Genomic DNA, 6947 nt, shown 5'->3' with positions numbered 1-6947 from the left:
TTTCTTAAAGAACAAATGGTGTGAGCTGTAGAACTATTCCTCCTCAAATACAAAGTAGTTTTTGGACTTATTGACAACTTAGAGATCAGTCTCAAGTCTTGAATATTGAAGGTGGAGAATGTTTTAGAGAGGATGCCTGGAGAAGAAATAAAATAGAAACTTCTTATACTTTATCTAGTAATGAGGAAAGCAAACATAAACAGAAGAGAGTGCAGGTAACAATTATCTGAACTGCTTGAGCCCTAATAAAAATGGCATTAGGGAAGGAGAAAGCCTTTTCAGTATTTTAACTTTTTCACAATAACACTCTCTCAGCCCTGCTGCACAAGTCTCATAAGGTCATGTCTTTCAAAAGGTACTACTTCAATAGGTAGAACTTTTCCTCCTCAAATAAAAAGTAGCTTATTGACAACTGGGAGAGAACAGCCTCATCTACTCCAGAGCTCCCAGGAACTAAATCACCAACCAAATAATACACATGGAGGAACCCATGGCTTAGATTGCATATGTAGCAGAAGATAGCCTTATATGGCATCAATGGTATGGAAGACCCTTGGTTCTCTGAAGGCTTGATGCCCCAATGTTGGGGAATGGGAGGAAGGTGAGGTGGGAGTGGTGACAGGGTGGGAAAGAACCCTCATAGAAGCACGGGAACGGGGAATAGAATAGGGGGTTTGTGGAGGGGAAATGGGAAAGGGAATAACATGTTAAATATAAATAAATAAATAACCAATAAAAATTGCAGAAAAGTAACGGAAAGGGAAGGAAAGGTAAGGGAAGGGAAGGGAAGGGAAGGGAAGGGAAGGGAAGGGAAGGGACGAGAAGAGAAGAGAAGAGAAGAGAAGAGAAGAGAAGAGAAGAGAAGAGAAGAGAAGAGAAGAGAAGAGGTCTCTGAAATGCTGTAGTCTGCTTAGCTGTTCTTATGCAGGTCACCCAGAACTGCAGGACACACTGAAACCAAAGCAGAAGGTCTTTATACCTAAAGTCCCACTTCTGTAAAACTGATTACTAATTAGAACAGTGTAAAACTATTTAAAAACAGAAGATAAAAATGAACTACTTTAAAATCTATAAGAACAACACGTGACTATTTTATTATCTGTCTTTAATATTGCTTGGTCACAAAATACATTGAACCTTTATCAAAAACTTAGATACCTAGAGCTGTGGTAGATCACTAATGAAAACACATAAGGACATTTATATCAAGAGCTGTGAAAAAGGTTCAGAATGTAGCCTGATGCCAGGACTGAGAGAGGTTTTGGAGATTTTCCTAGCATCTTTGTATCTTCACATAGTCAGGCAATATGAAGCATGAGTTAGTTATAAACAGAAAATCCCAAGAAAATATTAAATAATTTGATTTCTTTATTTGTAGAAAATTTTCATTCATTGGTGAAAAAACAAAAATCTATACTTTCTATCAAGTCTTTGTGAAGTGCTCCCAACTCACTTGTATTTATTATGAATGCATATATAAATGCAGTGGATACTACTAGTAACATTAATTCTAGGGCTGCATTATGAGTCACCATATTTTCACCCTCAATGTTTATTGTGTCATTTGCTAAAGAAGTGTTAAAAGAGCACTAATTCCCAACAGACCAGAAAAGCTCCATGACCTTTATTCAGGCTGAGTGCCTGCAAAGTCACTGAGGCACTTTGTGTTTCCTCATCTGCATAATGGGATGGGAAGAACATCCATCTTAAGACTGTTTGGAGACTAAAGTGTTCAACATAGCATGAAACATTTTTAAATCCATAGGGTTCAAAGTAAGGATATAGTTTTCCCTTTGCACAATGTGTGAAAAATCCAATGGAGTTCCTTTGCTCTGGGCCTTCAGGAACAGAGAAGATCATGTAACTGGTGCCCTTTCTCACTGAGGTTCGAGACATGTATGTAAATGAGGTGTTATGCTGATTCATGCTGAGATAACCTTGGTTCTCTTTGCTCAGAGTACAGCATTTGTGAGTTCCTCGTGAAACGATCAGTTTGTAGAAATCGTCTTTTTCACGCCTCTTTACATGTACTTTGCTAGCTTTTATGTTTAGGACTTGAAGAATATTTCTTATATATTTAAATTTCCCAAAAACTCTACTAACCCTGCATAACAAACATCAACTTCTCATTAAAACAAATGAAATGAGCTCTCTGTGTGGCACCACTATAGGGTTTGTTGGCAATGATGTTTCTTTGACTTCCAAATGCCATGAGACTTGAAAGTGTCTTTGCATCATCAGAGCTAATCAGCTTGTATCCAATGGGAGGTTCCACTTCTAACCGACTATGGACGATAGTTATCTGTCTCAGCATCCTAGCAGTTTCCACACCATCATTCCTGTGGCTGTTGATATTTGTGTGAGAGAGATTTAGCTGAAATAGAAAGAATTTGGTGTTTCTCTAAGAAGTCTCCTCCCAAAATAGATCTTATTGAAATTATACTACCATAAGTTCCATCTCTGTCAGTGATCAGCAACGTTTGGGTTCTCATGCAGAAATAAATTATTTCTTATAAGCATATGTAACTATCTATATACAGCAATGCATGCAATTTAATCGTACAGTGGAACATTTAATAACAAAAATGTTGAGAATATTATTAATAAGTGTATGGATTTTTATCAGCAATCCGTAAAGGACTATTGTCAAAAATCACAGTATCTTTAATTTAATAGAACATTGAGTGCTTTTATATTAAATATAAGAAAAATCAAGAACAATGCATCTAATTTATAATTGGGCTGCAATCCCTTTCTGGATGTTTCAAGAAAAATGTTGATCTGAGATGCCTTGATACCCAAAGACTGAGTGTATATGTAATATAAAATACCATCACAAATGACACAAAGTCCCTAATGTTAAGAGTATTTAAGTACTCCAGAATTTTACTATCAGAGTTTAAAAACATGATATGTCTTGTTGAACTTCCAAACTCTGGCTCCCCTGAGAGTCACACTCTAAAGGTTTGGTAGCATTTTGTCTCTTATAACTCTATTTTGGAATTTTTTTTTTAAAAATGAGAATGTAGTATCTAATACAAGAGATAGTTTAAATATTTTATAAACATTTGGGTATACAAAAAATATGCATTTTTGTTTTTCTTTTCTTAAATTAAAATTTTTTAAATTTAAATTTTACTTTTGCGTATTAGGGTCAAGCCAGACCTTTAAACATGCTGACAGAGCACCTGAGGCCTGAGCTATATCAAGAGCCCTCATTGCTGCCTTAACTAGGGATTAAATAAGATATGTTTATTCCATGTGGTTGCTTTAACGTAGAATATGATGGCACCAAGAGAATTAAATATATTTGAAGTCTGTAAATATAACATTTCAAAATTATATGATACTCTTGCTTTAATATTAACATATGTTTTATAAAATGAAACAGGTTAGCCTTAGAAAGATCTTATGAGATCAATTGTGATATACTAGAAATTGAATAGTAAAAGAATACTAGAAATAATTTTTCAGAGTTGGGGCTAGCTCAATGACAAAATATGCAAGTCATGTATGAAGCACCAACATTATAAAATGAATTCTGCTCCATTCTTTTCTTGTTGTTTTTGTTGCTATTCAATTAATTCCTCATGCCTCACTCTGATATTTTTTTTCTGTTATATGCTTAGTTTAATTTTATATTTGTTGCTAAATAAACTCATCCTTCAGTTGGAAGCACATTCCTTTTGTTTATGTTAAGCATCACCTTGTTCCCTTTAAATTACTTTGACATTATAATGTGCTTCAATTTAACCACGTTTTCTTCTGAAGCTTTCTTCCCTGACAACACAGAATACAACTTGCAACTGCTAAATAACTTTCTTACCAGAAGTTAATCAAGTACACATTCTGCTTCTTCTTGTCTTTTTCACAGTTCCAAGCCTGCAAGGGAATATATTTACTAATACACAGACAATCCCAAATGCCTTCTCAGAAGAATATACTTTGTAGATGAGATATAAACAGAACTTGTGGGGAATTGCAGGCTGGTATCCAGTCGAGCTGAGGTCTGAATCCTGTTGTTCATAATTCACTTACATGACGTGGTAGGTGTTCCCTCATCCTCCTGGAACTCAGGTCCCTGCCTAAGGTACCACCTCCCACAGCCCCCACAAGAGAAGCATGCTCAGTAGCAATGGCCCATGCTTCTGACCTTCAGGCTAACTCCGCTCCAGTTACCTAGCAACAGTAAAAACTATAAAAGGGGCTGTTCAGCCCCCACCTCCCTCTTACTCCTTTGTTCCTTCACCTCTCACTTCTCACTTCTCTCTTCTCTTCCCTTTCTCTTTGTCTTCTTCTTTCCTCTCCTCTTTCTCTCTAGCCTCCCCCTCTCTCTTTCTCTCTCTCCCTCTCTTTCTAAGTTCTCTCTTTCCCCTGCATTTCTATAATAAAGCTCTTAAACCATAGAGTCTCTGCTCTGCTCTATCAAGGCCCGCTGAGCACTCTAGTCAGTGTTGGGAACTTCTTCCCCCATTCCCTCTCTCCTGCAACCCTGAGGTGCTAGCAAGGTAGCTCCTGTGGGGTCCCCAGTCAGGGGCTGCCCCTTTTCCACCCCCTCGGCGTGGGTCAGGCATGCTCACTCAGGGCCCTGTGCAAAGCGTCCCGGCAGCCCCCCAACGCCTGTGTCTGCCTGCCCAGAGCACAGGCACTCTGGCTGGACATTAGGCCCCTTTTCCTTCCCCCCATGTTCCCCAGAGCTCTCCTCTGCCTCCCCCCTTTTATTTTTTCCCCAACAAGAACTTATTATGTTGTTTTGATTAGAGTAAAATATGAATCTAGAGCAAAATGAAACATATTTTCTTTCCTTGTTTCAAAGTGGCTAGAGCCATACTTACCACTAGAATAATCCTAGGACCATTTTCTTATGAAGTCATAAATATTTCTTCATCATATCATATTCTCTTTTCTTTGTTTCATATCTCTGTAATTTTAATTTGCAGACACTGGTTAAATATACTTTTCCAACAGTAAACTCAGGAAATTGAACACTTAAAAACACTTAATGTCTCTGTCTTTTAGGAAAAGATGGGTTTGGGATTCTGATCTGTAGTACGGCACATGACTAAAATGTACACTGTTCTGGGTTTTATTTTTACCTTTGATATAGAAGAAAACATAAAAAGATAATGATATTGGTCATGAAACCTTTTACCAGTTTTTGTCTTTATGGTATTATATTAATGTTGTGTTAATGAAAACAGTTTGAAGGGATACAAAATTAAGTGTAGTATGCATGTATGAAATTCTCATAAAATAAAAACATAATAAAAATGAATAGAACATATAAAGTTAAAAAGTATAAAACACACATTAACATAAACTATACAAAGATATGACAAAACTGGAACACAAGACATAATCAGTCATGAAGATACCACTAGCTTTCCTCTACCTCAGGGCACAATCTCCACATTATTAATAACAGAAGTTTGCTCATGAAGAGCCAATCATGTTACAATTTTGGCTTGAAGTCAAAGGGGATGATGTTTCTGATGATGAGCAATAGCTTTTACTTTGCTTTTACTGATGATAAAACAATGAAATGATTTGGACATCATTTTAGTGGTAGACAGAGAGGAAGGAGCATCCAAAAAAAATACAAATATCATAAAGATTTTTCTAATCGATTCTCTAAAAGCAGCTTAGAGAATGCAAGTGCAAGGTTTTCTTTCTGCTGACAATACTTTTTCAGAAGGATTGAGTCAGTTGTTTCTCTAAATGCAAATGGTAATTTCCCTAGAGCTCCTGATAATACAAAAAATCTGTAGCATGAAAACAAAGACAGAAAATGTCTGCATATTGATGAGTCCAGCCTCATATTATTTCAACTATATTGATAGTAGTGACAAGAAATTTCAGGAAAAATATAGGAAAGTCTTCATTATGAATATAACCAAAGGTAACCATTAATAGAAACACCATCTGCTCTTCCAAATTATTTGAGTTCAATACCTATCATGATATCTAACAATTTTCTTTAACACTACTTACAAGGGGAACCGGCATCCACTTGTAGATGCTGTGGGCACTGGAATCATGTGGTGCATAGAAATATATACAGGTACAACATTAATTGACGTAAAAATCAAAATAATAGAAATAATTATTTATTTATACATTTCTGTGAATGTTTTTAACCTATCATATTTCTACAGTATTCAGAAAAGTGAGTCAAGTTCTAGGAATCTAAAAGCAGTTGTAAGCCAACCAGATTATTCCTGGGAACAGAACATGTTCTTTTTTTTTTTTAAAGAGCAACAAGCACTCATGGATGATGACCCTTTGCTCCAGCTGCCAAATATCTTCTTTCCATTGCCAGGGGCCATCTAAAATAGGATGAAGGTAGCAAGTGATCTTCCAGATATGGTTCACTGTGCAACTGCATTGAATGAGACCTTGGAGGAATGGCCCGAGGAACAACTCTCAGGACTGATTCCTGCAATTGATATGTCTCCACCATCATTATAAAATCAATTTAATAATCCTTTAGCATTAGTTTATCCTATTGGACAGATTTTCTGCAGATCAATGATCTTGTAGTGACAAAGACAATCAGATTATTTCTTAATTCTGAAAGATTATTCTTTAAGAATTCCTAAAATTATACTAGTAATTATAGCACTTTTAAAATAAGGACTACAATTAGAGTGTTCTGTGATATGAAAACTACAAATAGAACTCTGCCATCTTCACATGTAATAAATTAATTTCACTGAGATAGAAAGCAAACATTGATACCGATTTACTACTCTGGAATATATTCTTTTAGGCCGTAAAAAATTAACTAAAGGGCATAAAATGGAAATGGATTATTTGTTTTAGGTAGAAGGACAGCAAATAAAATTTTGAGTGAGTTTATCTCTACAAAAATTTCAAGGTAAACTTAGACATAAGAATTATAGTTTTACCATACAGATCTTTCACTTATTTAGTTAGAGGTACACCAA

This window comes from Mus musculus, chromosome 7 (assembly GCF_000001635.26).
Source record: "Mus musculus strain C57BL/6J chromosome 7, GRCm38.p6 C57BL/6J".
Lineage (NCBI taxonomy): Eukaryota > Metazoa > Chordata > Mammalia > Rodentia > Muridae > Mus > Mus musculus.
This window is presented reverse-complemented; position numbering follows the sequence as displayed.